At 49.6% G+C, this 20,183-nt stretch overlaps 1 protein-coding gene across 1 annotated transcript in view; it reads right to left on the bottom strand.

The window, feature by feature from the left end:
* Positions 1 to 18,465, bottom strand: part of Rab32 (RAS oncogene family member Rab32) — a 29,468-nt gene extending 11,003 nt beyond the window's left edge. The window contains exon 1 of the mRNA XM_037421440.2: positions 18,288 to 18,465. The gene's annotated coding sequence lies outside the window, so the exon portion shown is untranslated. The remainder of the gene's footprint in view (positions 1 to 18,287) is intronic.
* Positions 18,466 to 20,183: the final 1,718 nt, after the last annotated feature.

Raw genomic sequence — 20,183 nt, 5'->3', positions numbered from 1 at the left:
TTGCGCTAAATATTACCTAATGTCACATATCACTGTAATTTCGGAAATTATCATGAGATGACATAAGGTAGCGACGCACAATGATGCCATGACATGACATAGTCGCTTTTCCAAGAAGGGGGGGGGGGGGTTTGCGATCACGGAAGCACTGCAAATCCAAGTGAGGTGCAGGAGGTTTTCGACGCCTGCAATGCTAAAGGCAGTTCAGTAGCACGTTAGGTGCGGAAAACTTTCGTACGAGAGCTGGGAAGGATCAATTAATAGATCCATTCGTCCGTCAGTCCGCCCGTCCATCTGTATGTCCGTCCGTCCGTGCGTCCACCACTCTGTCTGTCTGCCCGAACGTGCGTCCGTCAGTCAGTCCGTCCATCTGTATGTCCGTCTGTTCGTCCATTCGTATATCTAGTGAAAACTCTAAGTACAGCCATCTCACATATTTTTATCACGTATTCATCATATACAAGTGCCGCCATCCAGCGGACATTCTAAGGACCACTATTTTTGGGGTGGTCCACTCTTTCGGGTATGTGTCACCGGTGGTTACGCACTACAACTAGAGACGCACAAGGCAGGCCATAACGAGCTTCGCCCCTAAAAAGGAGATAGCTTTCATCTTCGATTAGTCATAGGAGAATGTATTTGGGACCCACTATAGTAAAGAAAAGTTTAGTAGTTGAGAAGTATGTCGCTCCATATTAAGGCAAGTAATCTACTACCTGTTGGCACTATCGGCTAGAAATTGTCCGAATATGTCTGTTAAATATTGTGTGAATGACAAAGAGGGTCACTGTCATCATTAGGAGGAGAGCAGTGCATTCGGAATGAAGAAGATGTGAACGGGTGGGCTTCGCCATGGGGACGGCGGCTCGTCCTTTTCTCCACATTTTGGTGCCGAAACCCGGGAGGAAGGACTTTCGGAGGTGAGACGGAGTGGACTTCACGAATTTTGACCACAGTCGTAGCCTCGAGGACTTTTTGTGAAGCAGCCGAGGCTAAAGCTGATGTGCGAGGCCTAACCACCGCTGTGACCCGGGAGCACGACTCCGGTTGCAACTAAGACTACTAGGAGCACCCATGGACTGACTTGAGTGCAGGCATCGTCCGGAGGTTCGCGATAGGGGAGCCCTCACGTCTACTTCGGCTCCGTCCTGACTCGCCCTTCACGATGACGGCCCGACGTTCACAAGTGAAGGCAGTCCATATGTCAACGACGTACACCTTGACAGCGCAGCCCCGTGAGTGCAAGCATCGTCTGGAGGCTCGCGAGACGGGAGCCCTCACGTCTTCTCCGGCTCAGTACTGACTCGCCCTTCACGACGAGGGCCTGATATGCACTAGATCGTGAAGAACGACAGCCCGACAAGTGATGGATATTCGTTGTGTGAACCTTCTGCGATGGATGCCGTGTTGACTCCGACTTCGCCTCGTGACACGGCCGGTCAGTGACTTCTCACGTTTCCGACACTGGACCGGATAATGGAGGCCCTCTACGAAAGGCGGAGTCAAACACGCAAGGCCGTCACGCAGGTAATCGCAGACGTCGAACGTCTGCGATTACCTGCGTCCACCCAATCTGAGAGCCCACCAATCGGATTGCCCACCAATCTGAGAGTTACGACGTATTCACCGAGTTTTGATTGAGCTGTATGAGGAAGTCAAAAGAATCAACAAAGAAGTAAAGGATGCAGTTGACACCGATCACTTGGAAGCAAAGATGAAGGAAGCCGACGTTTACGAGCACAAGATTATTCTAGTAAGGGTCAGAGCAGAACATAAGATCGCAGATACATTAAAGGCTCGGCAGACGCACCTAGACTTAATACAACAACGTATGAGAACGGAGGCCCAGAAGAATGTACTCTCTCCGACATTGTCACCGCAATCTAACAATTAAGTCTTCAACGGCCATCTTGTCCCACAGAACTTGGATGAGTGTACCACAGCACATATAGAGGGACAAAATGGCAGCACATAAGCTAGAACTACCACAGGCCAAATAGACGGAGAAAATGGCAGCACACAACTAGAACTTCAACTACAGAGAAGGCCTCCTCCTCCGCGCCGTTAGAGATGTCATCAGCGTGCTGCACCCATCAAGCTATTGACAAGAAGTCTACAACAACTGCGGTGTTCGAGGTGGAAAGTATTCCCATGATTGAGAACGAAGAAAACTTAGTAGATCTAAAACGCCATTCACGAGATACTAATAATGCGTCCAAGTGAAATCTGGCAGACTCGGACGCTACAAAGCCCTCCTCAACCTGTGTCCAAGTGCCCGACGGAGGAAAAAGAAGGCCAGCTCACAAACCGAGAAGAAACAGAAGAAATTAAGGCCATGACGACACAAAATCAAGCCTCATGGATGGCTGAAAGCTTCAGCTCTTCGAGAAAGCTGCGGAAGCCAATATTCAAAGGATTGTGCATAGCACATATTTCAGCGAATTCGTGAAATGCCCGCACAGTGTCACAGTTGCGAATGAGACGGACCAGATGAAAGCGGAGCCAGAAGGCCGAGGCTTACAAGGTAAATGCCGCAGGCAAGAGGTCTCTCAGAGATAGCTTCACAAGATCCTGCTGGAAGATTTTTATCTGCGAGCTTTCATGTCAAGGAAACTTGCTCAGCGAGAACACAGGTGCATTGATGTCAACGCACTCAACAGAACGAAAGTAGCACAAGCACTGAAAACGCCGCTGGAAGATCAAGCGCAGGAGACTCGGAGGACACTCTACAAGGACTGACGCAGAACTCTTACTAATACTGACGAAAATTTTATACTCGAAATTCGTGTGAGCCTTGAGTTTTCTTTATCGTCAGGCACCAGTGTGGGGGTGTGGAGGATGTTAAATATTGTGTGAACGACTAAGAGTGCCACTGTCATCATTAGGAGGAGAACAGTGCATTCGGAATAAAGAAGAGGTGGACGGGCAGGCTTCGCCATGGGCACGGCGGCTCGTCCTTTTCTCTACAATGTCAATCAAAGGCACGGTCAATTCAAGATGCTATATGAATGTCGTGCGGTGGAAGGATGTACTATTGCATGGTAGAAGCGTCAAACATGTGAATGTTCTGCCTTCAAAAGGTGCCAAACACGTGCATGGCACGACGAGTGAGGGTTTGAAAGACTCGCTCATAACAAAGCACTGAGAGAAATCTAACGATCATCAGCTGTAAAATCATCAACTAAATGAGCAGCTGCGTATGTTCGTGTGTTTCTATAAGAGCGCGCAGTGGGCCCATCGCCGATTCTCAGAAGGAACAATTATGGCGTAGCGGGCCTTAACGACTGCACTTGTGGTATAACATTCCAGGATAGTTTGAAATTGTCAACGTCACGCGCGCAGGCATAGGTTTTCTTAAGGCATGGTTGAGGTACGCACTGAGATGGAGAACCGAGATCCGGAGACGTGCGCGGGGTCCGATTACGTTATCGCGTTCCACGCTTGAATGCGAAGTTGAAGCGTCCTTCAAGCTCTTTACCATTATCTTACCGAAATCCGCCGCACGCTCCATGTGTCGAGGCACGTCATGTAGTGTGAATTCAATCGTCAATTTCGCGCCAAAATCACGACCACACTGAAAACAATGAAAACACATAAACAGGGCGTATCTATGTGTGTGTGCTTCGTTTGCAGTGTGGTCACGATTTTGGCGCGAAATTGACGATTGATTTACAACATCCACCAACCTGCCCAACAGTGAGCAATATACTATAGCATTTATCATGACATTAGAAATTAGTTTTGACCGCGTGCAATTTCTTTAAAGGAACACTGAAGTGAAACAACGCCTTGGTGTAGACTGGTGAACTGTACACTCTAAAATAAGAAAAAAAAATCGAGTACTTTGGGGGTGTTTCTGCTACGAAACAATAATCGTCATCTACTTCGAGTACTTTCCTCGTGCTATCACCACGGTTCCGGTACTTCGCAGTCGCGAATGGAGTGCTCGTTATCAGTGTGACATGGCATTCCCGACAGGAAAGTGGCCAGCGCCTGCTTTTCAAGAAAGGAAACGCGCGTAAATCAGATGACGGATGACAATTATTGTTTTGTAGGAAAACTACTACCCGAATGCTACGTTTCTTTCTTAGAGTGTACTCTGTGAATTCTAACGCCTATATGTTTCACTATATCATACGTTTAATATTTGCAGAGAACGTCAATGTCAAAGTTTCATTTTTAAATTCCGCGCCAAAATTTTGCCGTATGACGTCATCATTTTTAAAATGTACTTCTCGAGTTTTCGCGACATGGGATCGATGAAATATTCGGAAATTTCATATGATCAGGCCTATGGCGCGTCCAGATGACAATGTAAATTAATTTTTATTTATTAGAAGCTTTTTTTATAGGACCCAGTAGACACCGTCAAAATCCAGGGCGTCACGGTGTTTGGTGCGAGAATCTCAAGGTGGCGTCTCCACCAGCGTTTTCTGGTGGCTTCGTCTCGCAGTAAGAATGGCGCTTTTTGGGACTCTGAAAGGGCACTTACTCATGCGCGAAAAATCGTCTTAAATCTCCGCGGTTCACGGGTGTTCCCACAGCACAAGGCTTTTAATGTGGGTACATGAGTGTTCTCGTATCCCCGCCTCCTCTCCGTTGGTTTTCGTCCACAGTGGAGAGAAATAGAATCTGCGACCTGGAGCTTTGCAGCGCTACACTTGTCGAGCTTTACTATACAGCGGATTGTGGCAGCTGCAGGCCACGATATGTAGGTATAGGTAACGCAGCATCTTTAGAAAACAAAAACAACATTGACCTCGCATTGGGCTGACGTTATACGAACACTACAAATAGTGACCGCAAGTAGAGCGAACAACTCGAATTGAGCGAAGCTGTTTAGTCAATCGTTCCAACCCTCTTTGTGGGCGAGTGGCATGTATACGAGGGCATCATCATCATCATCATCATCATCATCATCATTTCGTGTGAGCCGATCGCAGGAACTTATCATCATAAAAGGTATATATGTGCCACAGATATCCCACTATTCAACGCTGGTCCGACGATGTGCCCGTAGATCAGTGAGAGGTGCGAACGCTTGATTTTGGCGTGAGTCTTATTAAGTTTGGCCTGGAAATTCATCTGGGCAGACGCCATGAAGCGGTGACTGATGCCCTCGGCGACTCGTCGGGCGACGGGGAAGCTGGCGTGACCGGCGCCAGAGCTGACGGGAGAACGGCGCTCTTTTAATCCTCAATCAAGTAGCCGACCGGCCGACTGCCTATGCCCCCCAGGCATTGTCCCTGCTAGCCGGAGGATGAGACGTCGTGTCGCCACGACATCGTAAACACTTCCAGAGAGGACAACAAAGAAAGCATCTTCCTGGAAGAGACTGCGGCGGCCACCACAAATCACCCTGCTAATTGAGCGAACAAAATCGCGGACCCTTTGATGTATGCTGTCCGGATCGTGGGAACTCTCGACTAGCGGCACACACACGACGAGGAAGAGCCCTGCTGGCGCCACCTTGCAGTGCAGTGTTCACAACTCAATATTGGACGTTCACGTGGACCGTGCATGTTCGTCCCCCTCACCTGTTGTGTGTGTGTGATTGGTGTTCCACTCGGAGAAGAGGAGCCCGACAGGGCTTAAAACGACGCCGCAGAGTGCTGGACGTCGCTCTGAACCATGTAACGGTTCCACCACGACGCTCGTGGGTTGTGAAACCCCTAACCTTTCTTTTCTGTAAATATGTGTAAATAGTGCCATAAACCTGTTTTGTTTTCGTATCCTCTTGTCGGCCGGCGTTCAGTTCCTCCACCCGGTTGCATCTGCAACTTTCTTCTTCCGACCCTTAACAACTGGTGGCAGCGGTGGGATGCCATCAGCGACCTTCCTTCCGATTCATAACAGTCTCTATACTTTAAGGCATTTTTTGACGGTGAGACTTTTCGCCTAACTGGTGGTACCTTTCAACTCAGCAAGTGGCCGTGACATCACCGAAGTTAAGCTTGTCGCAGCGAGTTGATATTTCATCCATTTATGCGTGGGACCCCGTCCGACGCTCTGAGACGGCTCCCCCACGGCTGCTGCTACTGTGGCTTGGTTTCTACGTCCCATACTACGGACCTGAAGCAGGCATCAGTGCGAAGGGCTCTCAGCCAACTCACGACTCTGTGTCGATGAAGCATCCAACCACCACAACGCCGTCTTCCAATGAGCAAAGGTCGTCGTCGGCGACGGAGAACGCCGGCGGGCGTTGCGCGGCAGTCACAACGCCCGAGACGCACACCGTGGGGCCGACATTCTGATCCAGCTTTTACCAGTTCTCCTTCCGGACAGCAAAATGACATTTTGACTGGGGAAAGAATGGAGGACGATGCTACCTCGAACTGTCCTGCTGACTACTCCGATGACGACGATGCAAGTGGCTATTGGAAGACTGTCATCAAGAAGCGACGCGCCCGCAAAATGAACACCCACATGGAAACCCAACCAAGCGAGAGCATCCCGGGCGTCTCTCAGCGCAAGCAGAGTGCGAACCAGCATCTGCCTCGACCTCCTATACAAGATTAAACGGCCTCATAGAGCGCTTTGCCTGGATAGATGGACGCGCCCTGAACGCGTCAGCGCTCTCTAGAGTGCTGCTGGCTTTACTACCAAAGACCGCGAAGACATTCTGAGAAATGAAGAAGGGGACCCGGATCCGATTGTCTGGCTGTGTTGAAGGTCAAGGGATCAACTGAGCGAGCCAGCGCCTGTGGCTCGTGCCCGCCGCCCATTCTTTCTCCTTTATTTACAACACACTCCCGCGGCCACACAAAAACTTATACTGCCTGCTTCAAGAAGGCACAGTTTTTTGCACCGGTCACCCGATTATGGAGCCGGATGCCAACCTCGGGCGGCACGCTCGTGCGATGTTGTCGCGGCAGGGAAGCAGTTCGGTTACGCGAGCCATCTTCCACAATATTGGCGGTGAGTCGTCGTGCACCAGGACAACGTCGCTGACCTGAAGTCGCTGTGGTGCCTTCAGTGCCGCTTTGTGGCCCGAACGTGGAAGCAACAAGCACTCCTTTCGGCAGCGTTTCCAGAGATGATCCGTCAGTGCTTGTCCATGTCAGGCTTTAAGTGAATCCACCAGAAGGTGTGACACAGCGATAAAAAAGGGCCTTGTCAATGACGATGAAGCTAATCGAGGTGGTGGTTTGTATTGAGGGGGAAGCCGTGTCTTCAATATGTAGTGTGTAGATGACATCACCGTCACGTTATTTGCCATCTTCAGGTCATACTGGGAGCTTTTGCGCTTCTTGCGTCGCTTGTAGTAGAACGAGTCTGAATTTAGTCTGCTCTTGTACATTTGGAAAGCTTCCTGATAATCATCGTTATCCTTGGGCTGTTGTTGGCGTTTCATGTCGAGCCTCCGCAGGTGCTGCACGAATATGCTCCGCTTGACCACTTCGGCTGTCAGCTGGTCCTGATCGCGTGCCTGGCTCACAGGTGCTTTCGAGCTGAATGAAGAGTCCGAAATCCGCGACGATTCTTCTTCCTCGCTCAACGAGAACAATGATGATGCTTATGGGTCCTGGTTTCTTCGCATGGCGATTTCTCCAAGAATAGGAATCTCGTCCACTTTCGAGGGCAGCGGAGGTTCGTCCACGTGGGCTGCTGCTGATAGCACATTATTGGTGTCCAGTACGGCATCTCGGACGACGGCATGCAATGAGCTTACGTTTACGGGCGCGAGATTCTCAGCCATGGTGGCGTACGTGGGGCATCATTGCAGGAGTCTCCCGACGACTTGTCGATCACAGTGTGCCCCGCTTCGCGAGAATCCTCGTTTCCGCCTGTTTCCTGCATGAGGTGCGTAGCGTAGTGCTGAAGCTGTTCGGTGTGGTGCTCGTACATCCATCGCAGGTCTCAGGCGTCAGGTGCCATCATCTTGTGGTGTTCGGTGGCGTCGTAGATTGTCATGGGGATGACCCTGGTTGAGTGTGGCTCGTAGCAGCGCTTCCGCTCGCACTCCCGATCGCCGACTTCCTTGGGCTTCAGGGGAGACTAACTGGAGACCCTACTACCAGGATCAGGTCTCAGGCGCGTGTAGGACGAGTAGCAGGGCTCCACGTGTTGTTCATGAGCCATGTTCTGGAAGTTCATGGTGCCGCGTGAGGGATAGTTTATGCGTTTGCCCTGTCTGAGACGTGGAACTGCTTTCGCAAGCTGTGGTTCAGGCCGTGAGAAACCGGGTCCTTGTAGTCTATGCACAAGATGAATCCGGGGTTTTTATTGGCGATCGAACTCTCTACGACATAGCTTAGTAACAAGTCCTTGTAAAGAAGCGCCGTGTATCACGTGGAAAGCGATGGGTTTTTCAGTGTGTACCCCAAACTTGTTGTAGTTGGAGTCGTGAGGCCCGTCGAAAGCGAAGTCGCAGCCTGAAGCGACGAGGAGGTGAGAGGAGCCGCGAAGCTGGTCGCTAGCGAAGTCGCGGCCTGCTGCGATGTCGGTACGAGAGGGGTCGTGAAGCCGGTCGAAAGCGAAGTCGCGGCCTGCGGCGACGTTGAGGCGAGAGGAGTCGAAAGACTGGATGAAGACGAAGTCACTGTTTGCTGCGACATCGAGACGAGAGGGTTGTGAGGGCGGTTGACTGTGGAGTCTCGGCTTTCTGCGACGTCGAAGCGAGAGGAATCGAGAGGCTGGTCGAAGGTGAACTTGCGGCTTGCTCCTACGTCGAAGCGCAAAGAGTCGACAGACCAGACGAAGTAGCTGCCGGAATCGATGTCGAGGCGACAAGGGTCGAAAGGCTGATCGAAGACAACGTCGTGGTGGGGTCGACGTGAATGTGAGAGGCTTACAAAGTGCAGTGGTAGTGACAGCAGCTGATGCTGGTGGGGTTGGCGGCCATGACTTGGTTGCGCGACGGGCTCTTCCATAAGCGCAAAAGACTTTATCCTCGAAAATCACTGGCTGTGATCAGGTCCGCTTCCAAGTCCTCTTAGTGAAGGTAAGCCGGGATTTTTCTCTCGAGGTTCATTATGTGGGCGTGTTTTGTGACGATAATTGCAAGGAGTTCCTGGAGTCTGGAAGCGGGGGTCGTGGAGTCAACCAGAAGGATGTCGAGCATCGAAAGAGCATCGAAATGTCCTTTGTTATGGCTGTCTGGTAGAAGCCGCGCTGTACTCGGTGTTGGCCCATTGTCGAAGTCGAGGGCCAGACGACCGGGCGGGTTTTGGCACCAGAACGAAGTGTGAGAAACGAAGACGGGGACCCAGACCCGATCGTCTGGCTGCATTGAGTGTCAAGGGATCAACTGAGTGAGCCAGCGCCCGTGACTCGTGCTCGTTCCCACAACCCCTTCTTCCTCCTTTATTTGTAACAGACATCATATTTCGACTGTGACCACTGCAAAACCTAGCGATCATCAGCACGCCCCGGTATCATGTGGCCGACGTGTTATACAGGATGCGGGAGCTGAGACTCGGTGAGCGTGTTTATCCCATCACAGCATACCTTGCGACTCCGGACAGCTCTTGCAAGGATATTGTTCCTGGCATCGTGCCCTGTACGTCGTCGTCCGCGCTAGTAGATGAACTTGTGGCTCCTGCAACCCAAAACTTCAAGCACGCATGATGGGTCAGACCAACATTGCGTTGGCCACTTTCGAAGGACTGAAGGTCTCTCGCTACGTGCGCTTCTACGGGGCCTAACTGCGTTGTTACCCCCATCGCCCCCTACAAGTGGTTTGCAAGATTTGCCACAAGCTGGGCCATTGGGATGACCATTGTCCTACACCAGACGTTGTCATATGCCTGACGTGAGGCACCGATAACTCCACTCAGTCGCATCCGTGCACTCCCCACTACAAATCCTGTGACAGATCTCACCCTACGACGGATCCAAACTGCCCTCGGTGTGAGAGGCAGGCACTCAACAAGGCATGCATGGGTGCGGAAAGCCCTCGAAAATGAACTGCGTGAAGTCCAACCATCCAGTGACCATACCGTATGAAGCAAGACAGCCGAGTCCCACCATTCGCGCACCCGACGAAGGCAGAAAACTCGCGCTCCAAGAGCCAATCCAAATCGCGTCGTAAGTCAAAGACCCACTCTAAGTCCCGGACCCGCATCAAATTCCAGACCCACTCCCAATCCCGTACTCGCCTCAAGTCCCACTCCTGCTCCAAGTCCCGCTCCTGCTCCTGCAAGGAATCACGGCGTCCACCGGAGACACGCGCTCCTTCCCCATCTACACAACAATCCCACAAGAATGCTTTGCAGAGCAAACCTGTTGGCAAGGAGGTACACGCTTTCTCCGAGCAGCAGCGGGCCCCGGAACGGAACGCAACCAAGGTGGCTCCTCGGGAGGTAGGTCAGGTAGAGGGTCCCCCCCCCCCCCCAGCTTGCTCCGCCCTTCCAATCACTCCCCCCACCGCGTCCCCTCAGATCCCTAAATCGTCGACCCCTGATCCTCTCGCGGAAATAGCACGCCTACGTCGAGACATGGAGGCGCGTTGCTAACGCCTGCGAAAGCAAATGGACGCGCTGGTAGCAGAAATGGGCACCAGTATGCAGGCTGCACTCGACAGAATAGAAGGCCGCATAGAAATCCTTCAAATTGAGATGATGGAGCGCGTCCGGTCATGTATATAGAACGCACGCTCGCACGTACCACCACCGTGCCAACTACCGAGACTAAACTTGATCAAATCTCTCGGCCGTCTACATCCAATGCGAGTCCGTTTCCTCCCGCGATGAAGATGGCGTCGTGTGACACACCACGACTAGTGGTGTGGCAAAGGAACTGCAGGAAATTCCACCAACAGTGGAATTCCCTGCAGCAGTACGTATAGCCGCATCCACTGACACTCCAGATGTTATCCACTTGCAAGAACCAAATTGTCCGCCTTCTTTATCAGGCTACAACACGCTTTTAAGTGCCTCTCTTCTTGTGAAAGCCCTAGTTTCGAAACATGTCACATGTCGCGTGCATACCACTAGTAGTGACATCCCTCACCAAATAATCGAAATAATTATGCAAAGCTCAAGCAGTGAAAGCTTGTTTTTACTAAACGTGTACAGTTTCCCCCGTTCTCGTACGCACTGCTTTCTCCGCCTTGTCACAGAATTTGGGAGTTTTGGACGGGTTCGTGTGGTGTGCGGGGATTGTAACACTCCACATACAGTTTGGGGTTATGTCAAATCGCAGGCCAAAGGAACACGCTTGTGGTATTACATTTGTAACATGAGATACACTTTACTAACTGACCCAGAGCACCCCACTCGTATTGGCAACAGTAAATCACGTGACACCTGTCCTGACCTCACAATTTGTACGCAATACGGGCCCAGTGGAAGCGCATGGTCCTCTAGAGGGGCACCTCATCAGCGACCACTATATTGTTGCGACCATTCTACCACTTAATGGTGCCCGGAGGACCGAGCGACGTTCACGCATTACAGACTGAGTCAAATTCAGGGAACGTTGCTGGGACCCGCCCGAGGGGCAAGGTTACGAGCGATGGCTTGACTCTCTTATTCCAGATATAGAGGCCACCACGCGCACATTATATACTACCACCGAAACACCAGACATCCACCCACATTTGCTTCATCTTTGGGACGCGTGGAGAGGACTGCTGACACGGCGATAGAAACGCCAACGTCTCAATCGTAAACTGAGAAAAAGAATAGATGAAATTACGCGGGAATCTCAAGAATACACAGTGACCCTCACGAGAAATAACTGGCGAGAATTCTGCAACCAGCTTTCAGGAACATTGGGCACCGCAAAAACATGGTCAATTCTTCGATCCCTCACAGACCCCACCACCACGAAAACAAAATCATTTCAACAGTTACGCATCCTAATACACGAGTATCGGGACGACCCCTCGAGATTTCTCAGTGAGCTCGAAAAACATTTCATTCCGACAGGCCCAACACTGCATTACCCTGACTATCCGCACGTGGGCGAGAGAAATGAATTGTTGGATGCACATATCAGGGTTGATGAAGTACGGGTAGTGTTACAAGATCTACACCGTAACACGACACTGGGAGCAGACCACATTCGGTTCACCACACTCCGCAACCTAAGTGATACGGATACCAACCACCTCACCAGCATATTCAATGAATACTGGCGCCAAGGTACGCTTCCCCAAGCGTGGCGACACGCCACTGATTCCCAAGCCGGGCAAACCAGTTCATTGATTGATATGTGGGGTCTAACGTCCCAAAACCACCATATGATTATGAGAGACGCCGTAGTGGAGGGCTCCGGAAATTTCGACCACCTGGGGTTCTTTAACGTGCACCCAAATCTGAGCACACGGGCCTACAACATTTCCGCCTCCATCGGAAATGCAGCCGCCGCAGCCGGGATACGAACCCGCGACCTGCGGGTCAGCAGCCGAGTACCTTAGCCACTAGACCACCGCGGCGGGGCGGCAAACCAGTTCAGGTTCACAACCTGCGTCCCATATCCCTAACCTCCTGAATTGGCAAGCTGATGGAGCATGTACTCTTGCGACGTCTCCAGCCCTTCTTAGAACAGCAATCCTTCTTTGCACATTCTCAATTCGGATACCGAGCTCATCTATCGGCCAAAGGTGTAAAGGGCCGTACGACGTATTGCGGCTGAACACTATCTGTCCTCTACAAAACTTCTTTTTATAAAATATGATATTCTTCCAGTTTTCTTCTCGTACAATTACAGGCTGATGTTATGCTATAAAGAGTTTGTCAAACATGGTACCAATACCACAATAAATCTTTCTAAACTTAGCGTGAACACAAGTGTTCGACTCACCAGGCACAAAGAAGTTTGGACTGTACCCACCCTAAGAACTTTTTATGACAAACAATCATTGTCCTACAGACTACCTTCTTTGTTAAACTTTTTAAACCGCGAAGATTTTGATCCTTCCTCTAAACAAAACTGTCAGATTAAACACTTCGCCCAACTGATACATTATCCTCAATGATACATCTCTCAGAATTTATGCCCATTCTTTCCTTTTTATTATTGCTTTTCATGTTCATGTTACTTCATGACCATACATTTGAACTACTTTCTTTTTATATTAGCACTGTATTCACAACCTTTTTGTATTTCTTTTTTGTGATGTTATACCTATATGTTTATTTAATATTTGTTGTGCATGATTGACTGCCATTCCTGCTACTTTTTCAACTTGTGAACGGGGTCAGGACTTCGTGAAGCTCTTGAGCTTTTAGTCCTATCCTCCACCCTATCTAAAGGAAATAAAATGATTGGTTGATTGATTGATTGATTGTTCCAGCTACGGGAGGAAGTCCTAGGGCCTCCTTCTCGCGCCCAAACGAGAGCATTCATTGCTTTATATTTGACAAACGAGAGCATTCATTGCTTTATATTTGAAGGGGGGGGGGGCTTCGATCATGTTGAACACGACCTCACCCTTCGCAATCTAGCAGAGTTGCATTGTGGAACTCGAATGTATAACTACATCTGACCATTTCTTCGTGATCGAACGACCACTGTGCAAATGGTCTCGTACGAGATGGTCTCGAGAACGGCCTCGAGATGGTCGTACGAGATGGTCTCGAACGGTAAATGGTCTCGAACGGCCACTGTGCATCGGTCTCGTACGATTCACCTTGCAGAACGTGGGACACCACAGGGCTCCGTTCTTTCTCCTACATTATTTATTAACGCACTGGCAGGGCTTCCCCGTTTGCTCGACCAGATCCCCGATGTCGCTCATGCTATTTATGCGGATGACATCACTATCTCGTCGACACGGGGCTCTGATGGAGCCATCCAGTACCGACTGCAGAAAACAGTGGATACTGTCATTGAGTACCCTAAAAAAGGAGGCTTGCAATGTGCTCCTAAAGAATCAGAGCTCATCGTCTTTCGCTCCCGAAGCAGTAGCCCTCCTCCCCCAATTATTGTGCACCTGGATGGCATACCCATACCACATGTCCCTCGTGCCCGCATCCTTGGACTACATGTTCAAGCGGATGACAAAGCAAACTACACCTTTGGCCTTTTATCTCGACAAGTTGACCAAATACTGTCCATGATCCGGTGGGTTTCAAATCGGCGCTCAGGGCTTGAAGAAGACCTGCTGCGCTTGGTGGAGGCCTGCGTGATCAGCCGGCTGACATATCACTTGCCCTTCCAGCGGTTGACCCAATAGCAACAACTACGCATAGACGTCATGATCCGCAAAGCGACAAAGCTGGCCCATGGCGTTCCAAACCACACTTCTACATGTCTTCTTCTTGAGTTGGGGACACACAACACACTAAGCGAGCTGATCGAGGCAGATTGGGTCAATCAGCGCCAATGCCTCATACTCTCACCTACTGGCCGCAATCTCCTCTCACGCCTCGGATATCCCGTCCCACCACTTGAGATTGAAACCTGCCCCACGCCCTTATCGTCTGCGATACGGAAAATATCAAGTGTTGATCCCTTACCACGTAACATGCACCCCCAACATGACAAGGGCCGGCGCAAATCCCGCGTACGATACCTCAGCCGTATGCTCGAAGACATTCCGGAATCGCATACTTTTCACATGGACACAGCCCGAATTCGCAAAGGTTACACCTCGGTATAGTGTTAGATGGCACCGATTCCTTTCAGGACTCAGCTGCAATGCGTGGGACACATGCCGCTCACGGCGAAATTTTTAGAGTCAATCAAGCGATACGATACGTTATCCGTGTTCACAGTGAAGTCTACATATCGACGGACTCGCAACAAGCATGTCGGGCCTTCTTATCAGGACATAGCATCCCAAGAGTGGCCCACCAAATTCTGAATCAAATTCCGTTGAGTCAAACAGTACTTTTCGCGTTCAGTTACTCTGGACTCCTGGTCATGCCTCTGCCGGGCAATGAACGCGCACACGCTGTTGCCCGCGAAATTTTCGTCCAGGCGACCCGGCAAGGCGAGGCGACCATTTCGGAGTGGGGGATCCTCTTCTTACTTACAACGGCATTCTTCGTCACTACAGGAACGTCCATCGCACTTAGAGCTCCCCACCGCCATCTTTCTCGTGAGAGGAGGCAGTATGCGTTACGTCAGCTACAGACAAACATATCCCAATCTAGTATCACTTCATAAATTCTACCCGCAGTGCTATGCAGACCATTGCCCCGACCGTGGAAACTCGCCCACGACCTTCCATGTCTCGATCGAGTGCACTGCGAACATCTTTCCTCCCTTACCTGCTTTCCTTTCCCCTTTACGTAACGAGGAGCTGTTAGATGATGCTCTCTGCGATGGAGCTCCCGAGGTCCTCCAAGCTCTGATACAGCGGGCCCGGCTCATCGCTGGAGTCGTCCTAACGACCCCGGACTAGGGGTCCCTCCCACGCCCTCATTCTCTATGTCTTTGTGAACAAAAACGTTTCTCTCTCTATATATACTTTGAACATCCATGTTGCGTCGGAACCTGCCGGTGCACAGTTTCCCTCAAACCTGGCTGCGCTGAGAACCAACGTAGAACCAACCTGTAGCATCACCTAGCTAAATCCTAGCAACGACATACAGCAGCAACCTCTAAACGATCTGCACAACCCGGGTTATAGGCCTAGAAGCAACCCAGAAGCAACCAGGTAAATCTGTCTCCAGAATCGTAGTTTCCATGTTTCAAGTCTTGCATGGCTTGATGCAAGCTGTTTTTTTTTTCTTCAGAGCCATGCTGGTAGCAGCAAATGACACCGGGAATCATTCAGGAATGCGAGTTTTTCTTGAATGACTGGCAGGCGGTTAAATTGTTGAGGATGCATGGTTACACTTAAGTAGCACGACAGAGCATGAACGAAGAGACAGGACAATTGAAGCTACAACGCATGCGCTACAACGCATTGCTCGCGTTGAGTCCTAGCTGCCACGCTGTCAAAGCGTGGGAAAGCGTATATACATATGGTGGTTTTGGAACGTTAAACCCCGCATATCAATCATATCAATGAAAGCGTAGATACAAATATCTACGTTATTTTTATCATTCAGCAGCAGAATTCTTCTAATGTCTGCTGCACACAAAGGACAGTTTGCAGTAATCTGCAAGTCCGCTTTCCTGTAAGGCTTGTTTTCAACCAAAAACTCTCGTTCCCAGACTGCTTTTCTCGCTCCATTGTGTTGTACTCGCGTGCCATCGGTGGAATTCGTAGAAGTGACATTTTGTTGTACTCGCGTGTTTTCGCTGCACAATGAGCGAGAAAAACAGTCTGTGAACGAGAGTTTTTGGTTGGAAAACATGCCTTACATGAAGGCAGACTTGCAGATTATTGCAAACTGTCCATTGAGAAGACTAAAGAAAAAAAGGTTAATCAGCCAAATTAGGTGTCCAACAGCAATTAGTGTATTATCCTTAGTCTGGACAAACTTCCACTTTGAAAGCTTTTTTTTCGTTCTTTCTTTAAGGTAACTCCAACAACTTGCCATGAAGTGCAAGCACGTATATCTGAAGCCGAAAACAATGCCCAGTAGATAAGCGTGAAAAAAAAAAGAAATTGGCGCCTGGTATGCACTAAGGAAGCGTGTATTCTCCCCAAAAGATTGTTGCAGCTGATCATGCATTAAAGGACGTCATGTCAGTAGTGACGTATACAAAAAAAAAAAAAACGCCAGACCTGCGCGGAAATCACAGCACAATCACAGCCAAAGCTGAAAGAGCGGCCTTTCAGACTGTTTTCTAAACACTCATTGGGTGACTGCTGCAAGCACACTTGCTTGATGCTTACTACGGCATTAATAATAAAAAATTTAGGGTAGTAGGCCGGCATTCGCTATGCTATTTTTTGTCATTTTTTTTCTGAGAAACGTAATATCCACCAAACACTTGCGCGGAATTATGTGCCAATTGTTCATGCAGTGGCTGACGACGATGAGGAATTATGCCTGAAGTGGTTATGCGCCACAGTCAATAGCTGAACAAAAACAAGCCTTTGTAATAGGTTCGAGCATTGGACTGCACACTACTCGTTACGCTATTCGCATTGTGCGACGATTGCCTGTTTTTTCGCTGTTTTACAACGCTTTATAAGTCGTATTAACGCAGCTGCTTTCGCAACATCAAGGCAAGTTCCAAGCATTGGCGTGGCTCAGTGGTAGAATACTGGGCTGGCACCCAGCGGAACGGATTTGAGCAACACTGTGTCATAGGTACTAGTTTTTTTGTTTTTTTCCCCTAATCTCGCGCAATGTGCTTACGGACACCGGCGACGGCGGGCAACTAGGCACTGCGCGAAACCCGAGTTGTTATTTCATATCAGCTTTCGCTGTAAAAGTTGAACGCAGTTAATGAACGTCAGATACATGAAAACGTTTGAGTATGTTACGCTATGCGTTTGCACGAGTTTTTCGCTCTTACTCAGCGTGGTACAGTGCTGCGGTCGACATTGAGCCAAAAGCGCAGCGTAATTGAGACGACTGCTAGCGACGCAACACCAACGCTGCTTGACATAGCATGCAGTCTATTCACTGGCTTTATGGATTCACTGAAGGGTCGTTTAGCGTTGTGTAATGTCACCCGATTGATGTTTCTGCAGTAAACCGATTCCGTGGAAATCCTGCTACCAAGATTAAGTATCGATTTCACGACCCCTAGAAAAAAGAAAGCGTTCGCGTAAAAGCAAAATAACTCTGTTCCCGCATCATTCCTGTCAGCCCTTGTTCTTTTGGTGCACTATAACTTATGCAAGTAATCACGAATTGCCAAAAAAATGCTCAAGCATTTGCCATTTCAAGTAAGCCAGAAGAAGCTCTGCGAGCAGCTATGCACTTGAAACAACGCCAAAGCTGGAAACGAGGTGCACGCAGTGAATTCGACACTAAGCACTAAACTATAGCTTTCATGCTTAAAACACTTGGTCTCGCGTTTTTTTTCTCGTTTGTTTAGTTGTCTCAGGGCCGTATTGTGTAGCCGTGGGCATGCAAAATCAACTTCACCTCAAGTCAACACCCGATGTGCTGCGATTCGAACAGGCCAGTGCTTGGCAAGTCCGCAGAATGCTCCCACCCATCCATCGGCCACAAATTTAAGCGAGGTCGTGAAGGGAGAATAAATAAGAAAAAAAAAAGAATGCTACTGTAGGCCCACGACCTCAAACCTGAAAACAACCGAACGACGCGGATGCGACTACGGCACCTCCCCATTCGATGCGAAAACAATTCGCTGTCCGTCCGCACAAACGTTGCTCGTAAACGTTCCCAAAAAACAACCGATAGCCTTCGCACACGACCACAACTTTAATCGAGATATATTCCAGCCGATCTCTATAAGGTCGACCTCGCGAACCCGAGGCGAGACAGGATGGGAACGGAATGTAGGAATCCGGTACTCACGGGCTAGCTTCGCAGGTCCTCTCGTGGGGTCGCGAAAGCAGCCGGCATGGCAAGCGATTGCTTCAACGGGAGCCGATAAGCGGCGGCAGGCTGTCGCAGTGCGTGACGCCTGGCGAAGGACGGTCGCACTATGCTATCTGTGAGCGACAAGAAAGTAAATGTCGCCGGAACATTATCGGCCCGGCCGGCGAACCCACAGAAAATACGAACGAGACCAGCGCGGAATGAAGCAGCCGGGCACAAACGGCCTCTCCGCGTCACCGAAGCTGTTTGTCGCGCCTGTGCCATTCTTAGCGCCCGCCGTGTGACGCTTGTTGCGTCAAAACTATCAGCTTCGCCGGGATGGCGGGAGTTTTATTAGGGCGAAATCCTGAGATGCCCCACGAAACGCCATAAGCGACCATCGGCGTCCAACTGGTGATGCAGAATATCACCACGTCATGATGTACCCGTGTGACGTCACCACGACGTCAGAGGTACCAAACTGTCGCGACGTATGGCGTCACTATGACGTCGCATAACGTGACGTTAAATGACGAAGTTATCCCATGACGTTATTCCTTGGTCAAAGGAGGGTGAATCCCGGAAGCACGGTGAAGCCACGTGACGTGCAGAAAACTTGCGATGACTCGTCTATTTATGCAAACGCATTAATAAGCGCACGACTTTTTTCTTGCATGCTGTATATTTGAAATTAAGCTGTCCGCAACATAGTTGCTGAAAGTCTGTTCGATAGATAGATAGATAGATAGATAGATAGATAGATAGATAGATAGATAGATAGATAGATAGATAGATAGATAGATAGATAGATAGATAGATAGATAGATTCGTCTCAAATAACTTGAAGCATCCGTTCCTGGTTGTTCGAAAGCTCCGAGGTTTTATAGGTGTCCAGTTACTTGAACGTGATGAGCAGTGTAAATAAGTAATTGTTTCCGCCCACACATTCATAATGAAATTTGTTCAATAATAACAAAACTAAATAATCTTTTAATGCTGTTTCCTACAAATCACGGTACCTTCAAGAAATCACACCTTGGTCTGCTATTTCATGCAATCATCATAGTAGCCAGGTGCCCCGATGCGCGTGGGTGCAATGTGTCGAAGATGGGGTCATGTAAGAGCTGCAGGTTGTTTTGGAACACCCCTACTGCCCCGCCGCGGTGGTCTAGTGGCTAAGGTACTCGGCTGCTGACCCGCAGGTCGCGGGTTCGATTCCCGGCTGCGGCGGCTGCATTTCCGATGGAGGCGGAAATGTTGTAGGCCCGTGTACTCAGATTTGGGTGCACGTTAAAGAACCCCAGGTGGTCAAAATTTCCGGAGCCCTCCACTACGGCGTCTCTCATAATCAAATGGTGGTTTTGGGACGTTAAACCCCACAAATCAATCAATTGGAACACCCCTACTGATGTCTTATTTTCCGAGAATTTCGGTGCAGCTGAAAAAAAAGCTCATATACTCACTGCACTCTTCCTTCGTCAATGTGATTAAGCGGATTTAGAGTTGTAAAGCAAGAACAAAGAAAGAACGTTTAATTCTAGGCGGGCGCATTACCCAAGACGGGTGAGTGTTTAGGCTAGATGGATAATATGAGGAAGTTATTAAAATTTATCTGTAAATAGACCTAATCCTGTGCAAAAAAACTGTTAGCCACAACATGAACTGTAACGTAATGGGAAGCGCGAGCACGGTGAAACAAGATTTTCCATGCTGTCGCCAAATAATATATACTTACCAAATTCGTCGAGACGTGTTAGCGGCCTATAATCATAACGTTGACGATTCAGATTAATTTCATACGGTGTATTGGCTGTACTCTTGTGCGCCGGTATCATCTGTACATCAGACGAACGGCGCTCACGTGAACTGACGAGTTCAAGAAAGGATCATTGG

The sequence above is a fragment of the Rhipicephalus microplus genome, chromosome 2 (genome assembly GCF_043290135.1).
Source record: "Rhipicephalus microplus isolate Deutch F79 chromosome 2, USDA_Rmic, whole genome shotgun sequence".
In the NCBI taxonomy this organism is placed as follows: Eukaryota; Metazoa; Arthropoda; class Arachnida; order Ixodida; family Ixodidae; genus Rhipicephalus; species Rhipicephalus microplus.
Note: the sequence above shows the minus strand (reverse complement) of the source record. Positions and strands in the feature narration are given on the sequence as shown.